General features: G+C 48.3%; 1 protein-coding gene across 6 annotated transcripts in view; it reads left to right on the plus strand.

Annotated features, from left to right (window-relative positions):
- frmpd3 (FERM and PDZ domain containing 3) overlaps positions 1 to 23053 on the plus strand; it is a 698336-nt gene that overhangs the window by 437036 nt on the left and 238247 nt on the right. The gene's annotated exons all lie outside the window — the stretch shown is intronic.

Here is a 23053-nt window from a genome sequence, read left to right on the forward strand (position 1 = left end):
AAACATTCACGCCAGTCTTTATTAACTACAGTGTAGTTAATGATTTTTCTGACCAAGAGAGTCAAAATGTATTCATGATTTGATCACCTGAGGTGGGGGTGGTGGCGGGTAGGTGGGGAGTGGGGGGGGAGGCAGATGCAAAAATGATAGCTTCAGCCGTTAAGTTGTAAGGAGTTGTTACTCATTCATGCCCAGACATTGACTAAGCTATCTGAAAACATAGGGAGGTTGCAGCATCATGGTAAGTGGGAAAAATGCAATAAGGTGTCACCCTCATACACATGGGGTGGGATTCTGCAACACGGTGGCCAAGTGGTGACGCCGGCGTAAACACCAGAGTGTTCCACGCCAGCGTCAACGGGCCTCCTGGCCCAGCGATTCTGTGGCCCACAGGGGGCCAGCACGGCGCCAGAGTGCTCCACGCAGCGCCACTGGCAATACGGGCCACAGGTCCGCGCATGAGCATGGCGGCCGCTTCCGCGCCAGGCCCGCGCAACATGGCGAAGCCACACAGCGGGCCGGCGCGGAAGAAGGTAGGCCACCCCCCCCCCAGATCGCGCCTGCCCAGCCGATCGGTGGCCCCCGATCACAGGCCTGGTCGTCGTTGAGGCCACCCCCCCACCCTGGAGTCTGATTTCCCCCCCCCCCCCCCGCCACCAGGACGGCCACAGGCCCGATACCCGCCGTGTGGAACGATGTTGGAACCACGCCGGCGGGAATTCGGCCGGTCGACCGCAGAGAATTCTCTTTCAATGTCACCCGACTGGCGCCACGTCGATCGCCGGAGAATCGTGTCCTGGCGTCGCGGGCCGTCTCGGTGTCAACTTCGATTCTCCGAGCCAGTGCAGGCTCGGAGAATCCCAGCCATGGAATTTGATTCTGTGGATGATATCACTGAGGGGCGACATGCATACAAACGTTCATGTAAGCCTACTAATAAAGATTACTATTATTAGATTATTATTAGGTGGCCAAGCATTGATTCTGCAGTTGATAGGTCAGGGTAGGGTGAAAAACCATTGCAGTAGATGTGCTGTCTGTGTTCAATCTTGTACGAATTACCAAACAAGGGTAATGTCACAAAGCTGAACAATGGAAAAGCTGAGGAAGATAACACAGTCAAGTGTCTCATAAAAAGAGATTTATGAAGGCAATGGAGTATGGTCGCATCCATCAAGGGTGTCACTTGTGACTTTGGCCAGGATTCTTGGTTTTGTGAGGACTGCCAAAGAATGCTGGAAAAAAGCATTCTGAAAATAGAATACTGACCTTCCAAGGGTTGGTCCAATTAATATTCAATTTAATATCTTTGTATTTGTTTCTATGAAATACTTTTCTTCATTAAAACATTTTACAGTAGTTAGCCACTAAGTAGTTTAATGGTGTGATATTTTTGTCATTTCAGTTGGCAAGCGATAATGTGGTGCATCTAGCATATTCTCCTGAAAGCAGTTTACCACTCCCGTATCTAGTGGATCTACCTCTCCAATAGCCTAGAAGGTATACCCGCAGAATTTACTAGAGCCTTCTAGAGCGGGCAGGATGGGCTGGGAGAATCAGGCAGACGTCCCCAAATTTGATTCCCTGCAGGAAGGGCCCAACATGGGAATACCACCTGCTGGCGGCAGGATATCAATTAGGCTCATTAATAAGCAACTTTTGAGCAATTATCCCTAAACGCACCAGGATTTAATGGCGGCTCAGGGATTTAATGGGCCTTGCCCCCCATGCCTCCCAAAAGCTGCACAGAAAACCCTGTTGAATATCCCTGTGGTCTCATGGGGGTTGGGGGGGTTTCTCATTCACAGACACTCGGTGCCCATCGAGGGACCTGGTAGCAGACAGCAGATGTTCCACTGAAAGCCACTCCTCAATCACTCCCGACACCATGGGCAGACTTTTCCCAATGTTTGTCACAGTGTCAGGTTCAGATTGACAACCAGCATGATTCTGCAGATGTACAGTCGAGTTTTCTGGCACTTAATGCACAGTGTTACGGACACCTGGCCAGCTCTCAACAGTGGCTAAGATACTGGACCAGAGCCTCAACTTTTTTTAAGTTTTAAGGCGATGCAGAAAGATCGATTCATTCCAGGAGTGATAACATAAGAAATGGGGCTTGGTTATTTTATAAACAAACTTTATTAAAACAAAAGAAAAACAATATGTGAACTTTTAAACTTCAACCCTAACAATAACAGATTACATGTAGTTTCTTAACTTTACCACACAAATTCCTATTGAACAACACTATAAATGAACATGCTGCTCTCATTCCACTTACACAGACGGCAAAGGTGATACTTGCATTTGAGAAGTAATTTTTCTTCTGTTGGGGAAATTCTTTCAGAACCCTTTTCCAAAGCCTGCCTCGGTGGCAACTTTCATGATATCTCTTGATCGCTTTCCTAAGCCTTCTCCCTGTACCTGTTCGAAACAGGACTCTTTCTGTGTCTCGCTGAACTCCACTCAGCCCCTCAAACAAAGATTCTCACCTGAGGTTTCCAGACATTATTCTCATCGAATCTTGGCAAGGCTTGCATATATTTAAACATGTCCCTACTAAACCTTAGATGGGGTATTTCTTCTTCCCCTAAGACTTCCTCACCACTTTACTTTGTTGCTCTCCTTGCGGTACCAGTTTCCGAAGTTCAAATTCCCTCACTTTTTCTTTGCCATGGCATATCTCCCTCTCTCTTCCTAGGCTAATCTTTCCCTTTCCATTTCAATCTTATTCCTTTCTATTTCCCGTTGGAAAACCCTCTTTTTCTTTGGCTTCATTTGCTATCTCCATTTCTTTCAACTTTTGCCGCTTTTCCAATTCATTCCTTTTTAATCGATTCGAGCAAATTCTAATGGGTTAGACTGTGTTATTGGTAAGTTTAAATATTGAGCTGTGGCTTGTATTCTCTCTGTCTTCTTTGTTCTTTTTGACAGGGCTGACTGCAGTTTCTTTGCCAAATTCAAAAGCTTTGCTTTTGATTCTCCTTGTAACTCCTCCCAAGTGAATTTTTTTCCACGCCCCAAGACATCTTTTGCAACTACAAGGGCTATCTCCAGTCACTCCCTATTCAATATTTCAAACCCGGAAAGAATGATCCACACACACTCACTGTCTTTAATCATAACCCCAAGCCAAACAAGGAATTATGCATAAGAATATCCCGGCGAACCTCCGGTGATGGGGTTGTGCTGAGCAGACACACAAAAGATGACTCTCCTCTTGGAAACTCAAATTTAGGCACTTTTAACCCAAAATATGCCGCTAAACCCGCAAAAAAAAACCTCACCCGCTTCCAACATCACCACAACGAAAGAAACATGCCAAGCAACAACAACCCTCGGAGCCAAAAAGGCAGCAGAGTTAGTAAGAGCCTGGAGGGAAAGACCTTGGCGATGGCAAACACGTGGGGCGAGGCGGTCCCTGCCATACCCGAGCAGCATGGACATTTACTGGGCTACCACCTGATGAACGAATGGAGGGAATTCCGAACCCAGGAATTTCAAAGTGCTCAAGGATGCCATCAAACTGGAAATGATGGTGATGGTGAAAGTGGAGGTCGTGGAGGTGCTGCTCACCTTACAAGCGTGAGGGTGGCATGGTACCACAGTGGTTAGCACTGTTGCTTCACAGCGCCAGGGTTTCAAGTTTGATTCCGGCTTGGGTCACTGTCTGTGCAGAGTCTGCACGTTCTCCCTGTGTCTGCGTGGGTTTCCTCCGGGCGCTCCGGTTTCCTCGCACAAGTTCTGAAAGACCTGCTTGTTAGGTGAATTGGACATTCTGAATTCTCCCTCAGTGTACCCGAACCGGCGCCGTAGTGTGGCGATGAGGGGATTTTCACAGTGGCTTCACTGCAGTGTTAATGTAAGCCTAATTGTGACACTAATTATTATTAAACGGGAAGGCCACTCAATCCGGGTGTATTGGGGCAGACCTGGCCAAGCGCCGGGCAGAATTTAACAAAGTCAAAGAGTCCCTCTATAAGAACAAAGTGCGGTTCGGAATACTGTACCCCGTCAAGCTCTGGGTGACGTCCCAGGGCAGGGAGTACTATTTCACCCCACCAGCAGAAGCAGATGAATTTGTACACAAACATGGCTGGGAAGGCAACAAAACCAGCAGCGAACCAGACACTTCAACGCATCGGTCAACAAAAATTGTAGAGACTCTTTGCGTGGGACCGAACTGTCTGGTCTTCAAATCTGACATTGAGTCTCAGAAAGGAGGAGGCGAGAGCAGTGAGGTGAAGGAGGGGATGAAGAGGAGGAAAATGGAGAAGAGACATGCATCGGTCGGGGGGAGTTATAGATCAACCCATGGGAGGGGGGGGGGGCGGTCATCACAGTAACGGGTGAGCAAGCACAAGGAAGTACGAGTGAGGGGGGGAGGGGCGGTGGTACATCTCCTGATGGGGGAGGGTGCCTGGCGACAGGGGAGAGAACACTTTGGGGGGTGTTGAGAGAGGAGGGTAAATAGAGGAGGAAAGGTTGGGGGCAGGGAATGTAGTGGGGTGGGGACGGGAAGGGGCGGGGGAGCCAGACCCAGGGGAAAAGCCGATGGATGGGGGTGAAGGGCATTAGGCTGGCAATGATAGATCGCACATTGCGGCAAGGAAAACAAAGGCACCGCCATTTTGGAGGGTCCCCAAACAAAGGGAAACCCCAGAGTGCAGGGGCGCATTCACAAGGTAAGCATAGTTGACCCCACAGGAGGCGGGGGGGCAGATGCCCCCCGTCAGAATAGTCACCTGGAACATCAGGGGACTTAATGGACCACTGAAAAGATCCAGAGTCTTCGCCCATCTGAAAATTGTGAAAGCCAGCATAGTCTTCCTCCAGGAGACCCATCTGAGGGAGAAGGACCGACTGCAGTGAGCTGGGTGGGACAGTCTTACCATTCGTAATACGGAACAAGGGCTTGGTGGGTTAGCCATACTGCTCAATAAGAGGACAGCATTTACAGCAACATGGATGGTTATGAACCAAGGGTGACAGCACCATTAGAACTAGGAGAAGTCATGGAGAGCACCAGCTCCATGCAGGCGGTGAAGGTATCAGGGCCAGATGGATTCCCGGGGGACTTCTAAAGAAAGTTCGCACTACCACTGGCCCTGCACCTCCGGGAGGTGTTTTCAGACACGCTAGCAAGTGATATCCTGCCACCAACACTGGCAAAAGCCTCAATATCGCTGATACCCCAAAATACCCAACTAAGTGCAGGTCCTACAGGCCCATCTCACTACCCAACATAGACGTAAAGATCCTGGCAAAAGCCCTGGCAAAACGACTGGAGACATGCATGCCAGAGGTAGTTACGGAGGATCAGATGGGCTTTGTCAAGGGCAGGCAGCTAACATTGAACATCAGGTGCCAGGGAGACAACACCAGTAGTGATCATCTCCCTGAATGCAGAAAAGGCTTTCGACAGAGTCAAGTGGAAGTACTGGGTGAGATTACTGTACACCGTTCCCATGGTGGGTGTATGGACATCCCGGGGAGGGGATGGCATAGTGGTATTGTCGCTGGACTAGTAACCCAGAGACCGAGGATAATGATCTGGGGGCCTGGGTTCAAATCCCATCATGGCAGGTGATGGAATTTAAACTCAGTAAAATATCTGAATTTTTTAAAAGTCTAATGATGAGCATGAAATCATTGTCACTTGGCATAAAAACCCATCTGGTTCATTAATGTCCTTTCGGGGTGGAAATCTGCCATACATGTAACTCCAAACCCACAGCAGTGTGGTTGACTCTTAACTGCCCCCTCAAGGGCAATTAAGGATGGGTAATAAATGCTGGCACAGCCTGCGATGCCCACATCCCATGAACGAATAAAAAAAATCACCACCAGCTCTGAATACTTCCAGCTGCACAAAGGCATGAGGCAGGGATGCCGGCTATCCCTGCTGCTGTTTGCTCTGGAAATCGAGCCACTGGCGAAGGGGTGGAAGGAATCCAAATGGGGGAGAGAGAGCATAGAGTTGTACTCTATGTGGATGATCTGATCCTCCCAAACCCCTGGGCCAGCATGGAAAGGATAATGAAACTCTTAAAGGAGTTTAGAGCCTTCCTAGGCCACAAATGTAACCTGAGCAAAAGTGAGATCTTCCCAGTGAACCCACAGGGGGAAAAAACAGAGCTGCCATTCAAACAAGCCCAAACCAAATTCCTGGGGATCCAATAGCCTACAACTGGTCATGGATCCACAAATGGGACCTGAAATGTCTGGTGGAGGAAGTCAAAAGGGACCTGCAGAGGTGGGGACCACTGCCACTCTCCCTGCCAGGGAGAGTGTAGGTGATCAAAATGAACGTCCTGCCCAGGTTCCTCTTCCTGTTCAGATCCCCCGAACTACATCCATAAGGCCACCTTCAACAAGCTAATCATGGCATTTGTGTGTGTGGAGGGGGACCCAAGGATCCAAAAAAAGGTCCTACAAAGGGAATGAAACATGGGAGTCCTGGCCCTCCCAAACCTACAGTTCTACCACTGGGCGGCCAGAGCAGTGGGGGATGGGTGAATGAAACGGGAGCAGAATGGGTGAAGATGGAGGAGAGTTCCAGCACAGGGACATCCCTCTGAGCCCCAGTAACAACCACACTCCCACCCCACCTGACCAAGTACTCACGAAGCCCAGTGGTAATAGTAACACTCCAGATGGGGTACCAGATGGGGCAACACTTTGGCCTATTCAAAAAGTCCACCTTGGCCCCATTTGCAACAACCACAGGTTGGAGACAGAATGAGGGGACATGTACATGTTGGACAGAGTAGCGACCCTGGAGGAACTCATCAAGAGGTTCTAAGTGCCAAAAGGAAATTAACTAAGACACATACAGGTCAAAAACTTCCTCCGTGAGGAAAAAATGACACCCCCCCCAGATACCAGGACATTCGCTAATGGAAGAACTGCCGGACGCAAGCGACCGAGGGAAAGGAAGCTGTGAGGACCTGTACAAACGGTTGCTGGAGGAGGTACGCACCCCCCCTGGATGAGACAAGGAAAAAATGGGAAGAGGAAAAATAGGCATAGAAATTGGGGGAGGACTCTGGATCGAAGCACTGCACATGGCAAACTCCACCTGCACATGCGGAGAGCTCAGCTTAACACAGCGAAAGGTGATGCACAGAGCACACCTAGCCAGAACCCGAATGAGTAGGTTGGGTTTGGAGGATATTGGACACTAAGGACAATTTAACATGGCCAATCCACCTAACCTGCACATCTTTGGACTGTGGGAGGAAACCGGAGCACCCGGAGGAAACCCACGCACACACGGGGAGGACGTGCAGACTCCGCACAGACAGTGACCCAAGCCAGGAATCGAACCTGGGACCCTGGAGCTGTGAAGCAATTGTGCTATCCACTATGCTACCGTGCTGCCCGATTCTCCCAGCCCCGCGCCGGGCTGGAGATTCGCCGCAACTGCGCCACGCCGCCCCAACGCCAGCGCGCGATTCTCCGAGGTGCAGAGAATCGGCGCCATTTTCACCGGCGCGTTTGGTGCGGCGCCGGTCGAGGGCCACTGTACGCGGCCAGGCCGGCGATTCTCCGGCCCGGATGGGCCAAGCGGCCGTGCGGAAAAAACAGAGTCCCATTCACACCTGGTCGCTGCCGGCGGGAATCTGCGCGAAGGGTCGGGGGGCGGCCTTTGGGGGGGGGGGAGGGCGGCTCCATCCCCGGGGGGCCTCCGATGGGGTCTGGCCCGTGATCAGGGCCCACCGACCGGCAGGCCGGCCTCCCCCCCCGGGCCTACTTTGTTGCACGTCCGGCATCAGAACCCCCGCGCCATGTTGCGTCAGGGCCGGCGCGTTCCATAAAGCCACCGCGCACGCACGGGTTGGCGCGTCGCCACTGCGAATGCGCGGGTTGCCGCCCCCAGTGCGCGCCAGGATGTGAGGCTGGAGCAGTGTGAACCGCTCCAGCGCTGTGCTGGCCCCCTGTGGGGGACAGAATCTCTAGTGCCCGCGCCCGTTTTGCCCCGTCGCGATCAGAGAATCGCGCCCAGGGTTTCACTAACTTGGAGTTCCTTGATGAGTGAACAGAGTGGATTGATGAGGGAAATGTGGTTTTGTTCTAGAATGAACTACCTGAAGGGCGTGTGCAGGGGTAGGAAGAAAAGGCAGAAAGAATTATATGAAGTCATAGTGCTCATTTGGAGTGCTGATGTAGACATGATGCGCTGAAAGCCCTTTTTCTGCACCAAAGCCATTCTGTGATTCTCTCTACTCAATTATTCCAATAATTTCTCTTTCTAGTCTACCATTCCTTATTGGCTTTAATTATTCCAAAACCATATCCATTGAGGTCTGGCCAGATGAGGAAATGTTCATGGGTTCCTCTGGGCGGTTGAGGCTCATCTTAACCAGCCGAATGTTACGGCGTCCAGTTTTTTTGCTTTCTTCGTCCCAGGGTCCAGAGATAGTTCGCGTGTAGCAGCATATGTGGCAACCAAGTGTGTCAAACCTGTAAATAGCAGGTGGGGAACGACCAGAGGGTCGCGGAAGGTAAAGGGATGAGTGTACAGACTGTGGTTAAGGGCATTCTTTAAACCACAATAAAAGAGCAGAGAAGGGGAAACTAAGACCTGCCAAAGACAGTGTAAAGTGTAAAGAACCATTCCAGTGTACTCAAAATGACGGGAACATGGGGTGCGCGTGGACCGCGGCAGGGCAAGAATGGGTTCAATCGCCAGGTAGGGCTGTGATCAGTGTCGTTGTTCCACTGCCCGAGCTTAACTGACCGGATGCATTTGGGGTCCTCCGGTAGGACGGGGATTAGTGCCGTTACTCCCTACCTGGGTGACCGAAACGAGCGGAAAGAATTTGTAGTCATATCAGATCCAACAATTGTACCTTTAACGGCCATTGGTCAGTAAATTGCATCTGTGTTTCTGTGAGAAGAGTAACATTTACGTACATTAAAAGCAAGAGGGTAGCCAGGGAAAGGGTTGGCCCACTGAAGGATAGGCAAGAAAATCTATGTATGGAGCCAGAGGAAATGGGTGAGGTACTAAATGAATACTTTGCATCAGTATTCATTGGTGGATGTTGAGTCTGGAGAAGGGTGTGTAGATAGCCTGGGTCACATTGAGATCCTAAAAGATGAGGTGTTGGGCGTCTTGAAAAATATTAAGGTAGATAAGTCCCCAGGGCCTGATGGGATCTACCCCAAAATACTGAAGGAGACGAGAGAGGAAATTGCTGAGGCCCTGACAGAAATTTTTGGATCCTCACTGTCTTCAGGTGATGTCCCGGAGGACTGGAGAATAGCCAATGTTGTTCCTTTGTTTAAGAAGGGAGGCAAGGATAATTCAGGGAACGACAGGCCGGTGAGCCTTACGTCAGTGGTAGGGAAACTACTGGAGAGAATTCTTCGAGACAGGATCTACTCCCATTTGGAAGCAAATGGACGTATTAGCGAGAGGCAGCACGGTTTTGTGAAGGGGAGGTCGTGTCTCACTAACTTGATAGAGTTTTTCGAAGAGGTCACAAAGATGATTGATGCAGGTAGGGCAGTGGATGTTGTCTATATGGACTTCAGTAAGGCCTTTGACAAGGACCCTCATGGTAGATTGGTACAAAACGTGAAGTCACACGGCATCAGGGGTGAGCTGGCAAGATGGATACAGAACTAGCTAGGTATTAGAAGGCAGAGAGTAGCAATGGATGGGTGCTTTTCTGATTGGAGGGCTGTGACTAGTGGTGTTCCGCAGGGATCAGTGCTGGGACCTTTGCTGTTCATAGTATATATAAAAGATTTGGAGGAAAATGTAACTGGTCTGATTAGTAAGTTTGCAGACGACACAAAGTTTAGTGGAATTGCGGATAGCGATGAGGACTGTCAGAGGATACAGCAGGATTTAGATTGTTTGGAGGCTTGGGCGGAGAGATGGCAGATGGAGTTTAATCCGGACAAATGTGAGGTAACGCATTTTGGAAGGTCTAATGCAGGTAGGGAATATACAGTGAATGGTAGAATCCTCAAGAGTATTGACAGTCAGAGAGATCTAGGTGTACAGGTCCACAGGTCACTGAACGGGGCAACACAGGTGGAGAAGGTAGTCAAGAAGGCATACGGCATACTTGCCTTCATTGGCCGGGGCATTGAGTATAAGAATTGGAAAGTCATGTTGCAGCTGTATAGAACCTTAGTTAGGCCACACTTGGAGTATAGTGTTTAATTCTGGTCAACACACTACCAGAAAGATGTGGAGGCTTTAGAGAGGGTGCAGAAGAGATTTACCAGGATGTTGCCTGGTATGGAGGGCATTAGCTATGAGGAGCGGTTGAATAAACTCGGTTTGTTCTCACTGGAACGACGGAGGTTGAGGGGCGACTTGATAGAGGTCTACAAAATTATGAGGGGCATAGACAGAATGGATAGTCAGAGGCATTTTCACAGGGTAGAGGGGTCAATTACTAGGGGGCATAGGTTTAAGGTGCGAGGGGCAAGGTTTAGAGGAGATGTACGAGGCAAGTTTTTTACACTGAGGGTAGTGGGTGCCTGGAACTCGCTGTCGGAGGAGGTGGTGGAAGCAGGGACGATAATGACATTTAAGGGGCATCTTGACAAATATATGAATAGGATGGGAATAGAGGGATACGGACCCAGGAAGTGTAGAAGATTTTAGTTTAGACGGGCAGCATGGTCGGCACAGGCTTGGAGGGCTGAAGGGCCTGTTCCTGTGCTGTACATTTCTTTGTTCTTAACTATGAGTGTATTAAGAAATTGGGTGTCATCCCGACATCAATTAAAACTATGTGACAAGAAGAAAAGAAGAAGGAAAAAGGCGGGCAGGCTCCATCAGAAATTAGGGCACCTTAATACTTAGGCGGTGTCTCTTTCTTATCATCTGGACACCTCAGGGTTCTGTACTAAACAGTGTTGTAAAAGGATTACCGAAACAAAAGTCAGAATCTGAATCATCACCATCTCCCAGTTGCCAGACTCGTGTCTGCCGTTTTTGTGCTGTGGCCGCGTGCTGTCTTAACAGTCTACTTGCGTTGTTGCGGTGCCAAAGCGGGGCTTGTTTGTCGTGAGGCGTTGGGGCGGTGGCAGTGAAGGGCAAGTTACTGTCGTCGGGCGGTGGCTGTGGCGGTGGCTGGGGAAGGGCATATAGGAGACCAAAGATATCTAAGTCGAGGTTCCGGGGGCTGAGGTGACTGGGGGCAGAGAGATCGTACCATTGGTGAGGGATAGCAATCAATTCGGGAAGGCTGTCACTGTTGTCGCAGTCAAGCTCAAGGCGGAAGGTCGTACTTGTAGGCCTGTGGACGTGCTGGCATAGCTGGGGGAGGGTTGGACTAGGTTGTCGATGGGCGGGGTGGAATCGTCTCCTATTGCCAGAGAGATGTGGTGGGAGTGGCTACATTGGGTTGCATAGACTTTGAATTGGTTGATGTGCAACCAACCAGTTTTACCATTGGGGTACGTTATCTTGTACACTGAGGGACTCACTTTGTCCGAGCTGGAGTAGGGTCCTGCAAATTTGGGGGAGAGGAAAGAACTGGGGTTGCAAAGGGAAACAATTACTTGCTGACCGACTGTATACTCTACGGGGTGAACGGTTTTGTCAAAGCAGGCTTTACTCTGCTTCCTTCTGGCGCCTAGTTGGACAGCTGCAGCGAGCTGTGCTGCTTTAATATTCTCTGTGACTTGTTGGACTGCTTTTTCATGGGTGAGGGCGGTGACTGTGGGGCTTGCCAAATCGAGACCTAATAAATATTCAATTCCCTTCAGGGGCCGTCCGATCATGAGAGTGTGGGGAGTGAAACCTGTGGAACTGGAAACGGTGTTCCAAATAAACATGAGGGCAAATGGGAGAACTGTGTCCCATGTGGTATTATTCTGTTGCACCATCTTCCTAATGGTCGCTTTTAAAGTGCGATTCATTCTCTCAACAATGCCACTGGATTGGGGGTGATACACTCTGTGGAATTTTTGCCTAATTCCAAAAATCGTTAAAACATTTTGCATGACTCTGCCGGTGAAGTGAGAACCTTGGTCTGACTCAATGCTGCGGGGGAGACCCCAGCCTGTGAATATCTGCTGGGTCAAAATCTTAGTGGTGGCCTTTGCTGTGTTTGTCTGTGAGGGAAATGCTTCTACCCATTTTGTAAAGGTGTTGAGTACAACTAGCACGTACTTGAAACCATTTCTTCAAGGGGAGAGGGGGCCAATGTAGTCGAGCTGCAAATTTGTCCAAGGGCCATTAACAGGTCAGGTGTGACGTGATTGTCCTTTCTTTGTGTACCGTTCCGGATTGTTTTGTGCGCAGATAAGACAATTCTCTACATAATGTGTTACATCAATTTTTAAATAGGGCCACCAACACAATGGTCTTAAATGAGCAATGGTATTGTCTATCCCCTGGTGTCCGTGACCGTCATGAAACTGGTAAATGAGCTGATTTCTGTCCTGGGTGGGGACCACATAAATTCCGTCTTTCAAAACTATGCCGCCCTGTCCTGCCAGTGTATCCTTCCATTTATCATAGGGGGCTGGGAAGTTGCCGTCTAAAATCTGTTTGAGAGTGTCGTCTGCCTTTTGGACCTGGGATAGATCCTCAATATTGGTCTGGGAAACCTGGACTGCGTTTATTGGTTCACTTTCGGGGTGCTGCCAAAAGTGACCATGGCGTCATCCTGCCTTGGCTAGGGCGTCTGCCTTTATATCACCGGGTGGGGACGAACGATGATGGCTTCTCACTTTAATTATACCCTACGTGCGGTCTGAGGCTGTCCTAAGAATATGCTTTAACAACGGGGCAGAGGGCTGAAACAAATCCTCGAGATGCCCACAGGGGCAGGAATTCTGTCAAGCTGTTGCACACATACAGGCTGTCCAAGTGTATGTCTGCGGGGGTTGGGAACGAATCTGGGTGTTGCACCACATATGCTAATGGCTGCGAGTTCTGCTGCTTGTGAACGTAGGTGGCCGGGCAATTTTAAAGAGATTTCTTCCAGTGGGCATCCTTGCGCATCTTCTACATAAATTCCACAACCAGTTTTCTCTCTCCATTTTCTATCGTGGAGGAACCGTCCACATAAATGTTTTAAGCGTTCCCTGTGTCTTGGGAATGATGTGCTTTACTGCCTGCACGTGGGTGTAATGACCTTGGAATAAAGGGTCCTGTGTGGTGTTGGGCTACTATGATCTGGAACTCATGAGGGGTCCCTGCATACTGAAGAGTGTCGGCTAGAAATGTGTGATTCTTGGTACGTTTGACTGTAATGTCCCTTCCTTGTAACAGCAGTGTCCAGCGAGCTGCTCTAATTTGGCTGACTGAACCGTCCTTTAATCTACCATCTAACAAAAGTTGCGTTGGGGTGTGCTCGGTTAAGATTGTTACTGGGTTAAGGCCTGTGATGTATGCGAAATCCTGTACTGCCCAAAAGACTGCGAGCAAGGCTGAGAATCCTTGCTCTACGGGGTCCAAAATGCGTGAGGCATAGGATACGGGTCCTAAGCGATCATGTCTTTCCTGCAGGAGCACTGCTGATTGGGTTCGGTCAGTGGTTGCTACTTCAATGGCATAGGGCGAGTGTGAGTCTGGAACTTGCAAAGCAGGGGCTGTGCCTAGAGCACGTTTTAATTCACCAATGGGGTCTGTGTGCTGCGGAAGCCATTCCCATGGGGCGTTCTTTTTCAGGTGTTCTGAGAGTGGGGTTGCTTTTGTGGCAAAACGATCTATATGACTGCGGCAATATCCTACTAAACCTAGGAATGACCGGCGGGCAGTGACATTGTGGGGCAGGGGCAATTTAACGATTGATTCGATTCATTTGTGTTCAATTTCTCTCTTCCCGTGGGTGATAATGGTGCCTAAGTAAAGGACCTTTTCTTTTAAGATCTGGGCTTTTTGGGGGTTGACCTTGCATCCAGTGGATTGCAGGAGGCCAAGTAATCCCGACAGGAGCTGTACATGCTCCTCTTTTGTGTCCGTCTGTCGGAGTAAGTCGTCCACATACAGTATAAGACCATCGGGTCGGGAAAATTTGGAAAGTCCGTTGGCCAATTGTCGGTGGAAAATGGAGGGGGAGTTGTGTAATCCTTGCGGGAGGCATGTCCACGTGTACTGCTGCCCTTGAAATGTAAACGCGAATTTATACTGACAGGCCTTGTCTAGCGGGATGGACCAAAAGCCATTGCTGATGTCCAGCACTGTGAAGTACTTTGCCTGTACTCCCTGCTTGAGCATGGTCTCAGGACTCGTGGCAACGGTGGGGACTGCTAAAGGGGTTACTTTGTTAAGTTCTCGGTAGTCGATCGTTAATCGCCATGAACCATCGGGTTTTCTTATGGGCCAAATTGGGGCATTATTTGTTGACGCTATGGGCCAAATTACTCCTTGGTCTAATAAACTATGAATAACTTATGAAATCTCACCCTCGGCTTGCTGTGGGAAACCATATTGTTTCTGTGGCTTTGGATCGGGACCTGAAATTGTGATCGTACCTGGGATCTTCCTACAATCGTGTTTGTGTTGTGCGAACGAAGCTTTGTGTTTCACGAGGACCTCTCTAATTGTTTGGTCTGCACTAATTGTTTGTGGATTAAACCAATAGTCTCCCACTGAGCAAATCCTGTGTTCATAATCCCCTACTGTGAGCGTAGCGGGGGCCCTAGCTGCTTTGGCCATTCTCCATACACATTTATTCACTGGATCAAAGAAAACATTTTGGGAGCTCATAAAATCGATTCCTAGAATGTGCTTGGCTGTTTGGGGCAAGTCGACTAAAACAACGGGGTGTCTGGTGCTAATGTTCCCTATCTGAATGGGTACCGGAGCTGTGATGTATCCTTGCTGTATGTGTCTGGTAAATCCACTAAGGGTGATGGTGTCTGTGGTGGGCCATTTGTCACGTTGAATTATGGTGGAGGAGTTTAAAGTGGTGCGGGATCCTCCTGTGTCCCAAAGGAACTCTACTGGATGTCCCTGGACTGTGCCTGTGACTACTGGTCTGCCTGATTTGTCCTAGAGTGTGTCGCAGACCCAAGTTGGGGAGTCCGAACACCGTCAATCTGTGGAATTGAGCGCTAAATCGCCTGAACTGGCGCTAACATTATGCATGGGCCTAACATTGTTTCTGGGTGGGGGGGTTTGGTTGTTGTGTCGTTGCTGGTTCGAGGGGTTTTGTCTGCGTTCGCGGGCATAATGTCACATGTGTCCACAATTGTAGCAACCTCATGGTGCCTGTGCTGTGGGGTGCTGTCCCTCATGTCTACCCTCGTTTATCCATGCTGGGTCCTAGTTAGTTCTAACTGGGTTCATATTTGCTTCTATCTGTTCCTGGTCTGTCTGCCTGTGTAGGGATTGTTCCCAAGCTCTGGAAAGTTGTTTTAATACCCAAACTTCATTATGTGTGTGATCTACGGGGTCGTAATTCACACAAGCCTTTTGGCCTGCTTCTGTGGAATGGGAGACTAAAGTGCGGGACCATTTAGTGGTATCATCCCCATTTAAGTGTGCGCGGTTCAAATCCCCAAATACTGCCTTAAAATTGATCCAAAGGTGACCTGCAAATGCCGTCGGATGCTCTCCTTTCTTTTGCCTACAATGGTTTTAGCCCTCGACTGGATCTCCTTTGTTGTACTCGATTGCATCTAAAATGGCCGTTTTCATTTCCTGTAGGGTTCCTCCTGCTACATTCTGGGGTTCTGGCAAAGCTGATCTGACGGACTGGCTAAGGCTCATAACTATGAGTTTGACTTCCTCTCTCTCGTCGAGGCCGTACATAACCTTTTGTTGGCGCATCTCCTAAAAGAAGCTGTGCGGGTCTGCGGTGGGCTGGAATGGAACGATTTTGGTGCAAGCATCTCTCAACTGGGTTATGGATAGTGGGGTGGTGTAAACAAAATCCTGATCCGAGGACTTGCGCTGCATGGTAATCGGGGGGGGGGGGGGGGTGGGGGGGGTGCTGCCTGTGCAGTCGGTGGTGCGGATGCTTTCCTTTTTGGGGCATTGGGGCTCGATTCTGATTTCCTGTATCCTCTACATATCTCTGGGCGCTTTCATAAGAACATAAGTACATAAGAACTAGAAGCAGGAGTAGGCCATCTGGCCCCTCGAGCCTGCTCCGCCATTCAATGAGATCATGGCTGATCTTTTGTGGACTCAGCTCCACTTTCTGGCCCGAACACCATAACCCTTAATCCCTTTATTCTTCAAAATACTATCTATCTTTATCTTAAAAACATTTAATGAAGGAGCCTCTACTGCTTCACTGGGCAAGGAAGTCCATAGATTCACAACCCTTCGGGTGAAGAAGTTCCTCCTAAACTCAGTCCTAAATCTACTTCCCCTTATTTTGAGGCTATGCCCCCTAGTTCTGCTTTCACCCGCCAGTGGAAACAACCTGCCCACATCTATCCTATCTATTCCCTTCATAATTTTATATGTTTCTATAAGGTCCCCCCCTCATCCTTCTAAATTCCAATGAGAACAGTCCCAGTCCACTCAACCTCTCCTCGTAATCCAACCCCTTCATCTCTGGGATTAACCTAGTGAATCTCCTCTGCAGACCCTCCAGTGCCAGTACGTCCTTTCTCAAGTAAGGAGACCAAAACTGAACACAATACTCCAGGTGTGGTCTCACTAACACCTTATACAATTGCAGCATAACCTCCCTAGTCTTAAACTCCATCCCTCTAGCAATGAAGGACAAAATTCCATTTGCCTTCTTAATCACCTGTTGCACTTGTAAACCAACTTCTTGCGACTCATGTACTAGCACACACTGGTCTCTCTGCACAGCAGCATGTTTTACTATTTTATCATTTAAATAATAATCTCTTTTGCTGTTATTCCGACCAAAATGGATAACCTCACATTTGTCAACATTGTATTCCATCTGCCAGACCCTAGCCCATTCACTTAACCCATCCAAATCCCTCTGCAGACTTCCAGTATCCTCTGTGTCGTGTTGGATGTTCTGGCTCGCAAACAAGCCAACAATGCTGGAAGTGGTGTAACGCTATTTTATTAACTGTTCAACTATGCTAACATACTGTAAACGTGGGTATTAGCAATACCAGCTTAACTGTGGACCCTTTCCTATCACTAGCTTTGGTGAGGCACTCAGCACATAGTGAATGTCTGTGATGCAGGCTGTGAGCTCTGTGCTCTGAGCTGGCTGCTGCTAGAATGAGCGGGAACTCTCCTGTCCCCTGTCTTTAGAGTGCTTGTGCTCTCACTGGTGATTGGCTGCGGCGTTATGTATGCTGGTTGGTCCTACTGCATGTTCATCAGTGTGTGTATGTGATTGCACCATAATGTACTGATGTATAATATGATACTCTGCACTTTTTGCTTTACCACTCATCTTAGTGTCGTCTGCAAACTTGGACACATTTCTCTTGGTCCCCAACTCCAAATCATCTATGTAAAATGTGAACAATTGTGGGCCCAACACTGATCCCTGAGGGACACCACTAGCTACTGATTGCCAACCAGAGAAACACCCATTAACCCCCATTAACCAATCCTCTATCCATGCTACTATTTTCCCCTTAATGCCATGCATCTTTATCTTATGCAGCAACCTTTTGTGTGGCACCTTGTCAAAGGCTTTCTGGAAATCCAGATATACCACATCCATTGGCTCCCCATTATCTTCCGTACTGGTAATGTCGTCAAAAAATTCCACTAAATTAGTTAGGCACGACCTGCCCTTTATGAACCCATGCTGCGTCTGCCCAATGGGACAATTTCCATCCAGATTCCTCGCTATTGCGGAGCATCCTCACAACCTCCTCTGTGCCTCGCAACTGTGCCAAACAGAACATTATTGCCATCAGCTTTCGGACTTTTGCTGCATTTTTCTTATGGACTTCAGTAAGGTTGTCCCATCAAGTTTGTCCTATGCTTCCTGGACCTGACTGGTCATTTACACAAAAATTAGACCAAAGGGGCCATCCTTTCCCCTTCAAATACTCCCTCAACTCTTCCTCCCATATTGGGCATTGCTCTGCTCTATTGGTCGCTGCGACCTCGGGTTCCTGTGGGTTCATCAAACATTCCATTGCTTTTGTGGCCATTGCTTCTAATATCTCTTTTCCTACCTCTAATCTCTTATTTCCTGCCGTTAATTTGGGACAGGGGGATAAGGCGGCGATTTGAACTGCGGGTGTGGCCTAAGCTATTTTCCAGTTCACAATTCCCTCGATAGTTTTGACACAATCTAACGACTTTACTATATATTCCTGTTACTACGCATGCAGGTTAGTACACACTTCCGAAATTCGGTGATTTGGTCGATATGGGCTTGCACTTGTGTTTCTTTCTTTCTCTCACAATTGGATCTCAACGTTTTGTGGGTTCTCTCGGAGTGACAAAATCACTTCTAATCGAATCCCATCAGAGGTCGCCAATAATGCTGCCAATCGGAATACTATCCCACCAGCGTCACCAATAATGTTGTTCTTTAGAGTTGCCTATGTTATACTGAGGCTCTTTTTATGATATGATGTTATGTCCCAACAGCATCGCCTACACTATGGGTGTTTCTATTTCTCTTACTGAACCACAAGAGTTTCCCGTATATCGGTCAAATGACCACACAACCAGTTAGTCAATTCAAGTTCAAAGATGGTTTATTTACACACAAGGGTTACTTTGACATGCAAGCACAATATACTACACGTTAAACTACACCTATCAACTACAATAACCTATACTTAACTTCAGGGCGACCGGCGCTGTGCAGATTGATAAGGTCTTTATCTTGATCTCACGTGGCTGGTTTGAAGAAGTTCCTCTGTCTCTGCTGGGCTCATCCGTCAGGTAGCGATCGTTGGTCTTGAACTTGGCTGTCTGGTCGTTATGCTGCAGTTGGGCTGGCACAGGCCGGATCCAAAAGAGGCTGGCACAGGCCAGGTCGAACAGAGACCGAGCACATGGCTGTGTCCCCTTTTATCCCTCTGGGATTTTGCGCTCTTTGGGGCGGTCCTTAAACTTGGACCCAATAATTCGACAGGCTCCATCACTGCCTTCGATTTTGGCCAATAAAAGGGCGGATGCCTTGGTGGCTGGGCGGGTCCTTTGTGGTCATTGACCTTGGCAGTTGGGCTCTCTGAGTAAAGGGAGTGGCGCCGATCAGTCTGTGGCTGTATCGGTTTCTTGAGTGCAGTCCTATTGTTCTGGGGAAATGGGCCATTAGAATGCAAACGAGTGGGGGATTTGATCAGGTCTAGCTATCTGCATTTCAAATACACAGAAGCTCTGTATCTGTCTGAGTCCTGGGTTGGCCATAATTCCCATGGTCCTTTGCATGGTCCATCTCAGATGGCTACATAACTATCTAAGTGGACATAGGAAACATAAAATAAGGAGCAAGGAAAAATAATCATAAATAGTGAGAAAATTCCACTATAATTCTCACTATGAAATTCTTTAAATACCTCATCATTAACTGCAATCCTAACACCTCTGGGTGTTTCTGAGCACATGGGTGACCTGACATAGCATGAACATTGGAACGTTTGTGGGTATCTGAATAACCATTAGTTCCCAATCTTAATATAATCAATTGAAAACCTGTTTCTCCAATACAAAACCCAATTGGAACATTGGAACCAGTACTAAATGGATGGATTCTCCATCATTTCTTCTGATTGATACAGCCATATTTGTTGTAGTATGCCTTCAGCAGCATGGCCATCATTAGAATGGAAGTGCATCACGTGATCCAGCCTCAATTTTAGTTTGGTCTTTGAGCAGAACGCAGCACACACGGCTCTGATAGTGCCCGAGTAAAAAGCTGGCAAACAGGCTGATCTTGTGGTGTGACTGCAGTGCACGGTGCATTCAAAAGGATAAACAAAGGGTTAGCTCAGTCGGGACAGGCGAGTGACCAGGGTGTGGACCGGATCGCTAGCAAGTGAGGCAGAATGAAGCAAAAAAAATAAACGAACAAAATCATCATGAACTTGGGTCAAAGATGGCTGTAATTATAATGGGTGGCTTCAGGAGTTGCTGAACAATAAATTTAATAAAGCAAGGAGGAAGGTCAAAGGGATATTATCAAAGTGTCCACAAAATTCCACAGCTGAATTGGAATGCAGGTGATCAATATGCAGGCACAGAATTTCTAAGTTTACAGTTGGAACAACAAGTTCACATCGAGGATACCACAGAAGGTACATGGCAACTAGTCAAAGTGACATTTTATTAGCATACTCACATTCACCTTACTGCTTTACTCAATTTCCTATCTAGCTAGCCTCTGCTTTCCATAGAATCCCTACAGTGTAGAAGGAGGCCATTTGGCCCATCAAGTCTGCGCGACCCTCTGGAAGGGCAACCTACTGAGGCCCACTCCCCCGCTCTAATCCCATAACCCAGTAACCTCACCTAATCTTTGGACACTTAAGGGACAATTTTAGCGTGGCCAATCCACCTATCCTGCACATCTTTGGACTGTGGGAGGAAACCAGAGAAGATTGAGAGAACCCACGCACACACGGGGAGAACATGCACACTCCACACAGAAAATCACCCAAGGCCGGAATTGAACCAGGGTCCCTGGCGCTGTGAGGTAGTAGTGTTAATGACTGTGCCACCATGCCACCCGTGTGTCACCAACTTGGTTGTTCAGAATCAAGGTCCTATGAAGTAATTTTACACAAAGATGTAACTGAGGACAAATCAGATCCATTTCTACTCCTCCACCACCATCCAGTCTATTGCATCCTGGGCAAGGTCCCAATTCCAATAGGAGCAATATCAAGAATGACTATCCCACAGATCACTGTGAACCATTAAAGAAACCTCCAGATAAGGTTACCATTGCAAGATCAGGGCATACCAGCGAATTCCCCCTACGCTTTAGAGACTCATATATTCATCACTTACATAGTGATAGGCAAACATGAAAATACATTGTAAATAGGGAGGGGGAAGTATCTTTAAAAAGAAAGGGGTATGCTGTAATATTTCTTTAAGAGATAGGAGCATTCCATCACTAGAAGGGCTGTAGGGAGGATGCGTTGACTGACCACTGCACCGTGGTACAGGAAGCCATTCAAGAGGGGGGAGCAATAAGACAAGTGGTAGTTGTAGGGGATTTAAAAGAGACTTCAGTTCCTGGGGCAGGCTGCAGGGTTGCTGGGAGAGGTGAGTGCATATTTAAAAGTGCTTAGTTTACAGGTCGAGTGGCAGTTGGAGACTTCACTTCCTGGAGCAGGCCTATTGGCTCATTGGAAATCAGGCAGGGTACAAAATGTGTGGCAGGAGAGCCTTTAGTCATGGAGTGCTGATTGGAACAGAGTGCATCTGAGTTTAGGTGAGTGACTGAGTTCGGGTGAGTGGCGAGAGAGGGCTGTGTTTTTGTTGGTGTTCGGGTTTATCCTTGAGGTTCTGTTAAAAAAAAAAATTATTTAAATTAATTAACTATTTGAATATGGCTGGACAGATGATGTGCTGTTGCTGTATGATGATGGAACTGGTGGATCCCATTGAGACCGTCAGTGACCACATCTGCAGCAAGTGTTGGCTGCTCGAGGAACTTCGGCTCAGAATTGATGAGCTGGAGACCGAGCTGCACACACTGCGGCACATCAGGGAGGGGGAACATTACCTGGACGCTTTGTTTCAGGAGGCAGTCACACCCGGTAGAATAAGTACTGTTAATTCGGTCAGTGGTCAGGGACAGCGTGGTGTGACTGCAAGGGAGGCAGGTGGGGGGATCCTGAGTTTAGGAGTTGAGGAGCCTCAGCCCTTGACCTTGTCCAACAGGTATGAGGTACTTGCTCCCTGTGTGGATGAGGAAGAGGGCTGTAGGGAGGATGCGTTGACTGACCACTGCACCGTGGTACAGGAAGTCATTCAAGAGGGGGGAGCAAAAAGACAAGTGGTAGTTGTAGGGGATTCTATAATTAGGGGGATTGATGGCATCCTTTGTAAGCCAGATCGTGAGTCCCGCATGGTATGTTGCCTGCCCGGTGCCAGGGTGAGGGACATCTCTGATCGGCTTGAAAGGATTTTGGAGAGGGAGGGGGAGGATCCAGTTGTTGTGGTCCACGTTGGGACTAACAACATAGGTAACACTAGGAAAGAGGACCTGTTTGGGGATTATCAAACACTAGGGACTAAATTAAAGAACAGGTCCTCCAGGGTTATAATCTCTGGATTACTACCCGAGCCACGTGCCAATTGGCATAGGGTTGAGAAAATTAGGGAAGTTAACACGTGGCTAAAGGAGTGGTGCGGGAAAGAGGGATTCCATTTCATGGGGCATTGGCATCAGTACTGGGGCAGGAGGGACCTGTACCGTTGGGACGGTCTTCACCTGAACCATTCTGGGACCAGTGTTCTCGCGAATAGGATAAATAGGTTGGTCACAAGGACTTTAATCTAGCAAGTTGGGGGGAAGGGAAGGGTAAAGCTATGGATAGTATAATGGTTAATGGAGAGCAAGGCAGCAGGCTACGTGACAGGTTATTATGTAGAGATATGGGTTCAAAGACAAGGAAAATTAGGAGAAAGGGTAAGAGGAAAAATAATTTGCGAAAAGTTACTGATCATGGTGTTAGGATTCATAACAAAGACATAAAAAACAGCATAAGTGTATTTTACCTGAATGCTCGTAGTATACGGAATAAGGTGAATGAGCTGATGGCGCAAATCATCATGAATGACTATGATTTAGTGGCCATTACTGAAACATGGTTAAAAGATGGTCACGACTGGGAGTTAAATATCCAAGGGTATCAGACGATACGAAAGGATAGAATGGACGGTAAGGGCGGTGGTGTAGCTTTGTTGTTTAAGGATGGCATCCGGGCAATAGTAAGGGATGATATTGGTGCTATGGAGGACAAGGCTGAATCAATTTGGGTGGAAATCAGGAATAGTAAGGCGAAAAGGTCACTGATAGGAGTAGTCTATAGGCCACCAAATAGTAACAGGATGGTAGGGCAGGCAATAAGCAAAGAAATAACGGATGCATGTAGAAATGGTACAGCGGTTATCATGGGAGATTTTAATCTGCATGTCGATTGGTTTAACCAGGTTGGTAAACGCAGCCTTGAGGAGGAGTTTATAGAA

Source organism: Scyliorhinus torazame, chromosome 5 (assembly GCF_047496885.1).
Source record: "Scyliorhinus torazame isolate Kashiwa2021f chromosome 5, sScyTor2.1, whole genome shotgun sequence".
Lineage (NCBI taxonomy): Eukaryota > Metazoa > Chordata > Chondrichthyes > Carcharhiniformes > Scyliorhinidae > Scyliorhinus > Scyliorhinus torazame.